General features: G+C 43.4%; 1 protein-coding gene across 2 annotated transcripts in view; it reads left to right on the top strand.

Moving 5' to 3' along the window:
• Nucleotides 1-13,795, top strand: part of LOC120916558 (suppressor of cytokine signaling 3-like) — a 427,102-nt gene that overhangs the window by 190,299 nt on the left and 223,008 nt on the right. The window contains exon 2 of one of the 2 annotated variants that reach the window (XM_040327602.1): nucleotides 13,165-13,247. The exons of the other annotated variant lie outside the window; for it this stretch is intronic. The gene's annotated coding sequence lies outside the window, so the exon portion shown is untranslated. The remainder of the gene's footprint in view (nucleotides 1-13,164; nucleotides 13,248-13,795) is intronic. 2 annotated transcript variants of the gene reach the window in all.

Genomic DNA, 13,795 nt, shown 5'->3' with positions numbered 1-13,795 from the left:
AAAGGAACACGCCAGAGACACCCTCTATCACCGATGATCTTTGCTATAGCAATTGAATTGCTAGCAATTGCTATTCGCACCAACCCTAACATAGCAGGGGTCCGATGTGGACCTAACGTCCATAAATGTGGCATGTTCGCAGATTATCTCATCCTCTTTGTTACCTCCCCCACCACATCCCTACCAGTCATATGTAAACTCCTGGAAGATTTTGCTGGGATCTCGGGTCTGACAAGCACTTAACATCTCTCTCCAACCGTCACTAGTGGCCCAGTTGAAGGATTAGTTTCGCTTTTTGTGGAATGAATCCTCAATCCGTTATCTCTGAATAAACCTCACCCCCAAATTTGAACAACTCTACCAAGCTAACTATGCCCCCATCTACAAAAAACTAGAAACAGATCTCAAACAGTGGTATCCACACCAACTCTCCTGGTTGGGTAGGATTAATTATATCAAAATTACCCTACTCCCTAGACTCCTATATCTCTTTCGCTAACTTCCAATATCCATTAGAAAGGACCATCTTTCATCGATCCAAAGTAAAGTAGTTACATTTATCTGGGGTAAATCTGGACATTGCCTTGTGCAGCAAACCCTATTTAGACTAAGGAATAAGGGGAGATTGGGCCTCCCTAATCTGTTCTGGTACTACCAAGCAGCTAGACTAGCTCAGCTTTCCACAGTTTATTCTAGAATGGCTAGACCAGACTGGGTAGAAATTGATAGACAAGCGGTCCCATCCTTCACTCTGGACTTTCTTCTATGGTGTTCTTCCAAGGCCAGGCCTCTGTAACAGCTCTGGTGAACGAGAGTGAACCACAACTGCAGTTAGCAAGGATTTCAATGCACTTCTTTATGTGAGAATTCAGTATTGGACCCCAGGCATCACTCCACACAAACAGGAGTTTAGGGGTTCTCTACATCCTCTCTCTCTCTCACATAAAGAAAGGTGTTGAGCTACTAAGGATGGACGCATTACAACATGCGACCAGAGCTTAGCGTTTAAAATTATAGCATACACTTGAAGATTCCAATGTACCTCTATATGCAAGTGATTATCAGTACGGGACCCCAAGCGTCACTCCATGCAAACAGGAGTTTGGGGGTTCTCTACATCATATCACTTAAACATATAGGGATGCATTAGGCCACTAAGGGAGTTGGTATGAAATACCATCAACCCTTAGCATAGAAAAGTTAGAGCGAACATGTTCAGCAAGTTAGGGCAAGGCCCATAAGCAAATAACACTTATGTCAAGCACGTAGTAAATAGGAGTTGTTGAGACAACTAATAGTTGCATATGAGAGGCGAATATAGCTCAGGTAATTTTGAGAGTATATGTCTCTTTAAGATATTCCTCTATAAACAGCCATAGGCACAACAGTTAGTCCCAAGTAGTATGTTAATAGCTACAAGCCATAATAAATAACAGCAATTGTTTTAGATGGAATAAATGCAGCAGATCTTCCTATAGTACTACAAGTGAAACAATTGCTACTTATCCATTTGCAGGGCTTGAGTGTAGTGACCAGGGATTCCGTAGGGTAGGGTGTCAGAAAGAAAGGTCTTGAAGGTTGTCCCCAACAATGCCAATGTGAAGTAGCCAAGGTAACAGCAGAAATGCTGAGGTTGTAGCTTGATGACGTTTTGCAGCATGGGGAGCGATGGCACCATTGATTGTAGCGTGACCGAGCTACGGCTGACAATAATAGAGCGGTGTGCAGTCAGCACACCGCTCTGTTTATAGGATAGGGGCAGGTGCAGTGCATAAGTACTGATTCAAAGAGAACCGCCGTAAGTTACGGCGCACTTCCGCGTTCTACGGTGGATGACGTCATCGCGCAGTCGTCCAATGCGCTTCACGCCGGAAAGCATTATGATGGCGCAGGGAGCGCCTGTTACAGTACCCCCCTCTTAAGGGATACCCTCCTGGGGATCTTAGTAGGTGAAGGCTTATAAGGATATGTATAATGAAATTGACTACATAAGCTGGGTGCATGCACTTCCTCTGAGTCTTCCCAAGAATCTTCTTGTATACCATAATCCTTCCATCTAATCAAATATTGTAGACATCCTCTTCTTTTTCTAGAGTCTAGAATACGTTCAACCTCATAATGTTCTTCACCCTGAACTAGGATAAGAGGTGCAGGAGGAGGATTCCTACCAGAAAATTGGTTAGGTCGATAGGGTTTGAGAAGAGACACATGTTTTAGATTGAGATTAGCAAGTATAAACTTATGAGAAGCAAGGGAGAGAAAGTTGCACGGTATGTTGATTAATAACTTTAGAAATTGGGAATGAACCAAGAAATAGTTTGGCAAGTTACCTCGCTGGTAAATGCAAACGTAAGGTTTTTTGTAGCGAGCCATACTTGATTGCCAACTTTGTAAGATGGTGAAGGTCTATGCCTAAGATTGTAATAGACTTTTTGACGATCTTGTGAACGTTTGAGATTTAGTTTCAAAACTTGTAATACGGATGAAAGGGTAGACCAATAATCATTCGTTGAAGGTACATTTGTAAGTAATGGAGACTCTGGTAGAATATTGGGATGAAACCCATAGTTTGCATAAAAGGGGGAATAATGAGTAGAAGTAGTTGAATTATTGTAAGAAAATTCAGCGAGAGGGAGAAGGGTAGACCAGTTATCCTGAAGATAGGTACAATAACATCTGAGATATTGTTCAAGACACTGGTTTACTCGTTCTGGGGCAGATCCACATACATACGCTGCGCCCGACGCAGATGTCAAATACGCTACGCCGCTGTAACTTACTTTGAGTTGGTTTGAATCCTCAACGAATTTGCGCCGTAAGTTACGGCAGCGTAGTGTATCTCTCGCGGCGTAATTCAAATTCGGCAGGTAGGGGGCGTATTTCATTTAAATGAAGCACGTCCCCGCGCCGAACGAACTGCGCATGCGCCATCCCTAAAATGTCACGGCGTGCATTGCTCTAAATGACGTCGCAAGGACGTCATTGGTTTTGACGTGGACGTAAAATTACGATGGGAACGCCACCTAGCGGAAGTGGAAAATTTGCATCTAAGACCCGACGGCGTACGAAGACGTACGCCTGTCGGATCTAACACAGATGCCGTCGTATCTTGTTTTGTGGATACCAAAACAAAGATATGACGCGCAAAATTTGAAATTACGCGCCGTATCAAGAGATACGCCGGCGTAATTTCTTTGAGGATCTGCCCCTCTGTCTGTCCATTTGTTTGAGGATGATATCCACTGGAGTATCTATGGTCTATTTGGAGAATATGACACAGGGCCTTTTAGAATTTTGAAACAAATTGAGAACCTCTGTCAGAAACTAGACGTGAATGAACACCATGGGCCAGATTCTCGTACCTGCGGCGCAGCGTAACGTAACCCGTTTACGTTACACCGCCGCAAGTTTTCAGTGTTAGTGCCCGATCCACAAAGCACTTACCTGGAAACTTGCGGCGGGGTATCGTAAACATGTCCGGCGCAAGGCGGCCCAATTCAAATGGGGCGGGCACCATTTAAATTAGGCGCGCTCCCGCGCCGGACGTACTGCGCATGCTCCGGTCGCAAGTTTCCCGACGTGCTTTGCGCGAAATTACGACGCGCCGACGTGTTGAGAATCGCGACGTGCGTAACGTACTTACGCCGGGAAAACAAAAAAATTCAAAAGCGTCGCGGGAAAGACGGGCATACTTTAACATGGTGGAGTAATTTTACACCATGTTAATAGCAGCCCTATCTTTGCGACGGGAATCTAAAACTTGCGACAACCTAACGACGGGAAACCTTTGTGGATCGCCGTAACTGCTAATTTGCATACCCAACGCTGGTTTACGACGCAAACTCCCCCCAGCGGCGGCCGAAGTATTGCATCCTAGGATCCGACGGTGTAATTCAATTACACCTGTCGGATCTTAGGGCTAGCTATGCGTAACTGATTCTATGAATCAGTCGCATAGTTAGAACGGCCCTAAAACAGAGATACGACGGCGTATCAGGAAATACGCCGTCGTATCTCTTTTGTGAATCTGGCCCCATGTATTTTAATAACATGATCCAGTAAGGTTTGCGCTGTTTCTTTAGAAGAAGGTAGTTTCTTAAGAGGGACAAAATGAGCCATTTTAGTAAGCATATCAACTGTTACCATGATGGTGTTATATCCATTGGAAGGAGGCAATTCAACAATGAAATCCAAAGACAATGCTTCCCAAGGTTTTGTAGAAATAGGTAAAGACATCAGCAATCCATAAGGTGGTCTTCTTTCATGTTTGGATCTTATACAGACCTCACAGGTCAATACGTAATCTTTTATGGTGTTAGTCATATTGGGCCACCAGAAATAACGTTGGATGATATCAGTGGTTTTCTCTATTCTCGGATGGCCAGCTAGGGGAGCATCATGTAGAACTTTTAATATATGGATAACCATAGAAGGAGGAATAAAAAGTTGAGTATGCTTGTAAAAGAAACCTTCATCTTGCATTAAGCCATGAGGGATAGTAGTATCTTGCATTTTCAAACTTTGTTTAAGTAACTGTTTTAGATTGAGAATAGCAAGTATAAACTTATGAGAAGGAATAAGAAGGGATGGAGGAGGAAGTTATTCAACAGGTTCTGAAAGTCTAGAAAGAGAATCTGCTTTTCCATTTTTTGCGCCAGGCCTGTAGGTAATCAAAAAATCAAATCTATCTAAAAAGAGACTCCAACGTAGCTGTCTAGAGGAGAGGGTTTTGTTAGACTTGAGGTATTGTAGATTATGATGATCGGTATAAATCATTATGGGATGTAATGAGATGAAATGCAACAGGATGAAGTGGTGAATCAGGAGCAGAACACTGAGAAAGGATTGCGCCTAGGGCGCATTGTGACGCATCGACTTCCAATACAAAATGATAATTAGGATTGGGAAGTTGCAGAATTGGAGCTGTGGTAAAACGATGTTTTAAATTGTTGAAAGGCGTTTTGGGCAGCCTTTGACCAGGTGAATTTTACCAATGAGCTGGTAAGTTGAGTAAGGCCTCATACACACGATAGGTTAAACAGAGGACAAAGGTCTGATGGACCGTTTTCATCGGTCAAAATCAATCGTGTGGGCCCCATAGGTTATTTAACCATTGGTTAAAAAAAAGCCAACTTGCTTTAAATTTAACCGATGGATTCCTAACCGATAGGTCAAAACCGATCGTTAGTAGGCACGACCATCGGTTAAAAAATCCATGCATGCTCAGAATCAAGTCGACGCATGCTTGGAAGCATTGAACTTGATTTTTTCAGCATGTCGTTGTGTTTTACGTCACTGCGTTCTGACACAATCGGTTATTTAACCGATGATGTGTGGGCCGACGGACCATCAGTCAGCTTCATCGGTTAACCGATGACAACGGTCCTTCAGACCGTTCTCATCGGATGGACTGATCGTGTGTACGAGGCTTAAGTGGTTTCACCAATAAGGAGAATTTTTTTATGAACTTTCTGTAGAAGTTAGCGAAGCCCAAAAAACTCTGTATAGCCTTTCTACAAGTAGGTGTAGGCCAATTCAAAATGCAAGTCACTTTGGACTGATCCATCTGTATTCCTTTTGGGGAAATGACAAAGCCAAGGAAGGAAATAGTAGTTTGTTCAAAAACACATTTCTCAAGTTTAGCGTATAAAGCATGAGCTTGCAAGTACCCATCTGACATGTTTCCGATGTTGTATCAAGTCATCTGAATAAATGAGTATGTCATCCAAGTATACAACTACGCATATGTCGAGAAGGTCTCTGAAAATATCATTCACAAAGCTCTGGAAAGTTGCTGGAGCATTACACAACCCAAAAGGCATGACAATATATTCGAAGAGTCCATAACGTGTGCGGAAGCCAGTCTTCCATTCATCACCTGATTTAATACGAAGTAAATTATAAGCTCCTCTGAGATGGATAAGTTGAAAGAATTGCTAAACTAAAGCTAAGGTGGGACTTTAAATGAGGCAATACCTGGTATATACCTCCATCCCCGATAATTTGAATGAGAAATACTAAATTTTGGGACTTTAAGATGAAGCACACTGCTGAACTCAATGGATCAATTGAAGTAAACAAATGTATTTGTTACAGAAAGGGCATGACAAACGCCAATAAGAGATAAGTAGGTAAAATAGTAATGAGTTTACAAAAATAAAAGTCTAAACAGTGCATGGTAGTACCTAATAGTTAAAAGCATACATGGTAATGCATAGCAATTGTAGGTTACACTGAATATGTTATAGACAATACATAATTGATCTCATAATGATAAAACATGACATTAAACCAGGCGTGTGAAAAACCGAAACTGTACTGGTAGCACATAAATAAACGATGATGATAGTTGATCCATAGAAATAATTTGCAAGGTAAAAGATAGGCCTATACTGTGACATATCATTGTGAAGAAGCTCTACGCGTTTCGTGGTTTGTACCACTCGTCGGGAGCAGATATGCAGTAAGGGGATATCTATGATAGAAAGAGTAAATATTTATGAAAAAACTATAAAGCATATATTGTGCATAATAGAAAGAGGGGGAGCAAACAAGGTCCCAAACACTCTCACCTATTGGTAGCATAGTAATATGATGATAGGATGGTATCTATGGTAGGGGGCGGCTATAAAGGGCATCTTTTCCGGGAGCTGAGGCGGTAAATCCCAGAGGTCCAATGGCGGCACCAGCAGAGAGTAAATAAAGGGTAAATTGATCAGTCATCATCTGGGATGTATCTAATAGTATAAACCATTCCCAGAGGTATCTGTGGAGATGAGTAGATAAATTAAGTTGATAACATAGCTTGTGTATTGGAAAATAATTCCATGTGTAAAAGTAATAAAGGTGCATTGAATGGAAAGCATGAGATAACAAAACAAGAAAGACGTGTCAAGGTAGAAGTGTAAGAATGTGGAAATGGTGGAGTAAAGGTGAATAAAAATACCTGCTGAGGTATGTAGAAGGGAATAATCCAAATATGTGCCATCGTGTCATGAGAAGGAAAAAGTCCTGACGTGTCAGAGCGGTGCAGCTGGAGATTAAATAGTAGCCGCGGACCAATGGTGACCGCCAAGACCACGCAGCATCATCACAGAGGAAGGGGCTGTACCAGCGTCCAAACGACATGACGCTTTTGGCGCTTGGCAACCACCTCCCTCACGATGGACGCAGATGGACAAACATGGGAGCGATACGGCATCACTCGTGACGCCGTACGCTACCCAGTCACTCGTGACGCCGTGACGTCGACCCGCAGTGAGTACCTGCCCCGCCCCTCACACATGGGGAGGGGAGGGGGAGGTCCCAAAGCGGGTCGCAGCTCCCGGATAGATGGCAGCAAGCCAACCTATACTGCCTAGACTGGTCACTATAAAGGGACAAGGAAACATGGGCAATTAGACAGGTCACAGTAGTATAGAGCGTACCTAAGGTAATATTAGAGCTGTGTGCTTCCACCCCCGATAAGTTGAAAGAATTGCTTAACTAAAGCTAAGGTGGGACTTTAAATGAGGCCATACCTGGTATATACCTCCATCCCCGATAATTTGAATGAGGAATACTAAATTTTGGGACTTTAAGATGAAGCACACTGCTGAACTCGATGGATCAATTGAAGTAAACAAATTTATTCGTTACAGAAAGGGCATGACAAACGCCAATAAGGGATAAGTAGGTAAAATAGTAATGAGTTTACAAAAATAAAAGTCTAAACAGTGCATGGTAGTACCTAATAGTTAAAAGCATACATGGTAATGCATAGCAATCGTAGGTTACACTGAATATGTTATAGACAATACATAATTGTAGAAATATCTCATAATGATAAAACATGACATTAAACCAGGCGTTTGAAAAACCGAAACTGTACTGGTAGCACATAAATAAACGATGATGATAGTTGATCCATAGAAATAATTTGCAAGGTAAAAGATAGGCCTATACTGTGACATATCATTGTGAAGAAGCTCTACGTGTTTCGTGGTTTGTACCACTCGTCAGGAGCAGATATGCAGTATGGGGATATCTATGATAGAAAGAGTAAATATTTATGAAAAAACTATAAAGCATATATAGTGCATAATAGAAAGAGGGGGAGCAAACAAGGTCCCAAACACTCTCACCTATTGGTAGCATAGTAATATGATGATAGGATGGTATCTATGGTAGGGGGCGGCTATAAAGGGCATCTTTTCCAGGAGCTGAGACGGTAAATCCCAGAGGTCCAATGGCGGCACCAGCAGAGAGTAAATAAAGGGTAAATTGATCAGTCATCATCTGGGATGTATCTAATAGTATAAACCATTCCCAGAGGTATCTGTGGAGACGAGTAGATAAATTAAGTTGATAACATAGCTTGTGTATTGGAAAAGAATTCCATGTGTAAAAGTAATAAAGGTGCATTGAATGGAAAGCATGAGATAACAAAACAAGAAAGACGTGTCAAGGTAGAAGTGTAAGAATGTGGAAATGGTGGAGTAAAGGTGAATAAAAATACCTGCTGAGGTATGTAGAAGGGAATAACCCAAATATGTGTGATCGTGTCATGAGAAGGAAAAAGTCCTGAAGTGTCCTGTAGAGCTTCTTCATAATGATATGTCACAGTATAGGCCTATCTTTTCCCTTGCAAATTATTTCTATGGATCAACTATCATCATCGTTTATTTATGTGCTACCAGTACAGTTTCGTTTTTTCAAACGCCTGGTTTAATGTCATGTTTTATCATTATGAGATATTTCTACAATTATGTATTGTCTATAACATATTCAGTGTAACCTACGATTGCTATGCATTACCATGTATGCTTTTAACTATTAGGTACTACCATGCACTGTTTAGACTTTTATTTTTGTAAACTCATTACTATTTTACCTACTTATCCCTTATTGGCGTTTGTCATGCCCTTTCTGTAATGAATACATTTGTTTACTTCAATTGATCCATCGAGTTCAGCAGTGTGCTTCATCTTAAAGTCCCAAAATTTTGTATTTCTCATTCCTCTGAGATCGAGTTTAGTAAATACGGTAGAAGCCTGTAGCCTTTCAATCAATTCAGGAATAAGTGGAAGAGGATAGCGATTTTTCACTGTGACTTTATTCAAGGCTCGATAGTCTATGATAGGTCTGAGGCTACCATCTTTGTTTGTAACAAAAAACATACCAGCACTGGCAGGAGAAGTAGAAGGTTTAATGAAACCCTTTTTTAGATCATCCTGTAGATATTTCTTTAAATGTTGAAGTTCAGGTTGGGAAAGAGAGTAAATCCTACCCGTCGGTATAGGGGTACCTGTTAATAATTCAATGGGACAGTCATATATTCTATATGGAGGCAATGTCTCCGCATTCTTCTCACTGAAAATATCAGAGAATTCAAGGTACTGAAAAGGTATCTTTTGAGGGGCAAGATGAAGCAATGGAGCAACTTGATAATAAGTCTTTTTACAGTAAGTTGAGTGCATAAGTACAGTTGCTTGAATGGTTGGCATATGTAATTTAAGCCAAGGTAACCCCAAAACAACAGGGAATAGAGGAGACAGAATAACATCATTGGTCAAAAATTCACCATGATTATCTCCACAAATAGTCAATAAAGGTTGAGTTTGATACAAAATAGGTCCAGATGCAGAAGTTGTTCCATCGATAAAACTCACAGAAAGAGGAGATGATTTCTTCAAGTGTGGAATTTTTTGTGAAGAAACAAGGCCTGAATCCAACATAGAGTTAACAGGAATTCTAACTTCATCCCTGTGACGGTATTGGTATGATATCCCCGTCAACGTTCCCTTCTTCCCATAACGAAAATCACCCCAATATTCCACGAGGAGGGATATCCCTGAATCGCCCAGAAAGCCACACATGCCAAGCTTACTGCTAGAACAAGACAGACTTTAATGGTTTTTCTTCTCAGCTTTTTATACAGTCCAAGACATTGAAGCAACAATGAAATCTCCACCCCCCCCAATCACACACTAAGGCTAATTACTAAAACATTCTAGACAGGTCGGCACCGACCGACAATTATCATGTCTAATCACTGCACATTCCTTAAACAACAAACCATCTTCACACACTGAGTTTCCTAAGCAGACGTTTCGTCTGCTTCCAGTTTGACACCTATTAACACCTCTGAGAATCACTAGGTTGTAGACAGGGTTATCACACAATTAAAGGCCTTTCACAAGCTAGCCTTATTTAACATATGAACAGTCCTTACAGAGAGAGATGAATCACACATGAAACACCTGTTACCTGTAACCCACAGCATTAAATTAGCAGGGAGAGCATTAGACTGAAGCATATAGGCAATTGCATCACAATGGCCCCCCCTTTTCTCCCTGCTACGGCAAACCCGGTTGGACCTTCCCTGGTCCAGTAGGGTTGACGGGTTCAGAGCTTTTAGTCCGAGGTTAACTCCGTTTGGCGTAACTGACCTCCCTTGGCAACTGCTTCAGACTCAGGTATGCCACCGGGTCGTCAGATCACACGCCGTTCAGTCCCCAAGTCTTTGTGCGATCTGCAGAGTCACCAGAAGTCAGTGTGAAGACGGCGAATGGGTCTGTGCGCCGCCATCTAGGTGTCCCGCTATGGGAGGGGCAGGTTATGGCTCTGAAGTGACAGTCACAGGAGATTCATAAAAAGAAAAAGTTATATTTGTTGAAATGCTGTAGCACTGGTGCTCAGAGTCCGGGGGGGGGAGGGGACTCAGAGCCCCATAAGGTCAGCCACCCCCTGCTCCCTCCGCAGCCGCCGGTTCTCCTCTTTGAGCTTCTCCAGCTCCATCTCCAGTTCATGGAGCCTGGGGGGGTCAGCCCGCTGTGACCTCAGGTGGTTGTTCTCCTCCTCCATGCGGCTTATGCACTCCTCCAGCTCTATGTACTCACGGATCAGATCCTGCTTGCTCATGTCCTGCAGGCTTTCCACGTGGTCCTTCATCATCAGGAACTGGGTGGTGGTGTAAAGGGCCACCGGTGGGCTCTTGGCGAACATTTCGGCCCCCATCTGGGGCGCCCGCTGCGATTCCATCTCCTCCAGTCGCTTCTTCTCCTCCAGGTCCGCTGGTTATATGACTTCCAGGACCTCTTCTTCTTGGAGGGTAGCTGGCGGTGCCTCTTTCTGCCCAGCTCCCTCCAAGGCCCCTCCGGCTCATGGCTGTCGCCCATGACCAGCTGACAATGGTGTTCCCTGTTGTCCGTAATAACAGATTGTACCATGAGGGCTTCGTAAGGGGTGCCCAATGGTTCTTCCTGACCCAGCTCCTGGGGATCCCAAGCCGAGTCTACACAATGGGCTGCTGCTGGTGGGCGGTACCCAGGTTGAGACCAATTTGACCTGGTGTTGTCATTCATGGGGCAATTCTGCTTGAAGTGACCCAACTGTTTGCACCGGAAGCAGCGTTGTTCGTTGTCCTCCTGGCGTGGGTAGCGAGGGCTATATGTCATCGGTCTGTTAGGCGGTTGGTATCTAGCGGCTGGTGGGTGTGAGGGCGCCGTTGGTTGTGGGGGTTGTACCCGTGGTGTGACCTGGTTTGTCTTGCGAGTATCCGCATATTCATCCGCCAACTTCGCGGCCTCTGGTAGAGTCATGGGCCTGCGATCTCTCACCCAATCCTTGACGTCCGTCTGGATGTGATTGTAAAATTGCTCCAGGAGCATTAGTTGCAAAATGTCCTCTGCGGTGGTGGCCTGGCTGCTGTTAACCCAGTTAGAGACCGACAGGGACAACTGGCATGCCCATTCCGCGTAAGAGTCTTTCGTGGTTTTGCGTGAGTCCCTGAACTTCTGTCGGTGGGACTCTGGGGTTACCGCATAACGAGCCAGGAGCACTTCTTTAACCCTGGCGTAGCTATGGATATCCTGATCTGGCACGGTCCGGAAAGCATCAGAAGCTTTGCCTGACAGTTTGCCTGACAATATTGCAACCCACTCTCTTCTAGCTATTCGGTGCAGGTTACATTGTCGCTCAAAATCCGCCAGGTAGTTATCAATCTCACAGTCCTTTTCATCAAAAGCTTTAAAAGCGCTAAACGGAATCTTCCTTGCGTCTGCTGTGCTGTACTCACTGTTCGGAGAAGGTGCGGCTGCTTGTTGGACTGCTGCCAGTTTTAACTGTACTTCTGCGTCCCTTATTTTTTTATCCTTCTGTAGCTCTGCGTCTCTTATTTCTTTAGCCTCCTTCGCTAACAGGTCCATCACTCTCAGCACCACATCTGCCGTTGGGTTCGGGCCGAACCACGCTAGCTTCTCTCTCATTAGCTTGTTGGCTGGCGATTCCTCCTCCTGAATCACTGGTGTCTCCATCTCTTGTACTGCTGGCGTTGCTGCAATCCCGTCTTCCTGGTCTATCTCCATTGATTCTGCTATGATGACCCGCTTGGTTTTGTTGCTAGCAATCCTTCCACGAACTTCCAGTAGTTCTTCCAGTGTCTGCTTAGAATCCGGGTGTGAAGGGGAAAAGAAGGGAAAAATCCCACTGCTGCCACCAATTGTGACGGTATTGGTATGATATCCCCGTCAACGTTCCCTTCTTCCCATAACGAAAATCACCCCAATATTCCACGAGGAGGGATATCCCTGGAATCGCCCAGAAAGCCACACATGCCAAGCTTACTGCTAGAACAAGACAGACTTTAATGGTTTTTCTTCTCAGCTTTTTATACAGTCCAAGACATTGAAGCAACAATGAAATCTCCACCCCCCCCCAATCACACACTAAGGCTAATTACTAAAACATTCTAGACAGGTCGGCACCGACCGACAATTATCATGTCTAATCACTGCACATTCCTTAAACAACAAACCATCTTCACACACTGAGTTTCCTAAGCAGACGTTTCGTCTGCTTCCAGTTTGACACCTATTAACACCTCTGAGAATCACTAGGTTGTAGACAGGGTTATCACACAATTAAAGGCCTTTCACAAGCTAGCCTTATTTAACATATGAACAGTCCTTACAGAGAGAGATGAATCACACATGAAACACCTGTTACCTGTAACCCACAGCATTAAATTAGCAGGGAGAGCATTAGACTGAAGCATATAGGCAATTGCATCACAATCCCACTGTAAAATAAGAAGTAAAAAGATATAAGGAGCATGTTTAGAAACAGAACAAGCCAATTTGCAAAGGTGGATTGGCTTATGTTCGTCCTTTTTCTTTTTTACAGGAGGACAAGAAGAGATGGCATGGTCCGATGAGGCACAATAAAGGCAAAGATTCAATGAGCGACGACAGACTCTTTCAGATGAGGTAAGTGGGGCACGTGTAGTTCCAATGTCCATTTTTTCTTTGCAATTGTTTTTATTGATTAAAGTCATGTCACATACAGAGGTAGGCATATACACAGTTCTTGATTACAAATCGCATATAACATTGGTTTGTGGAGATAATGTTACATAATAAACTGTCATGTCTTAGTACAGAGTAAGGGAAAATTTGCATATCGGGGGCCGCGCATCCTACTACACAATGTGGAGCCACGGTCCCCCATATAGGGGTATATCTATATGATCTGTACATTACACCTGGCATTTGCAGTCCACTACGCCATTGCACAAACCTCTATAACTGTAGACGGGCGACAGCCACCCATTCCAGGACTCCACCACAGGAAGGCGGGTCCTGGGTGGGTGCCAGCCCCCTGCCCCATATTCTGTAGTTACACAGAAAACTGCTAAAGGAGTCCAAAAGGACTCAACATATTAAAGTACTGAATAGAGGAAATAACACAAAACAGAATACAAAACAAAATATTGAGGTAAAACGGAATAATAAAAAAAGAAAAAATAAAGTATTAC

Source organism: Rana temporaria, chromosome 10, assembly GCF_905171775.1.
Source record: "Rana temporaria chromosome 10, aRanTem1.1, whole genome shotgun sequence".
NCBI lineage: Eukaryota > Metazoa > Chordata > Amphibia > Anura > Ranidae > Rana > Rana temporaria.
Note: the sequence above shows the minus strand (reverse complement) of the source record. Positions and strands in the feature narration are given on the sequence as shown.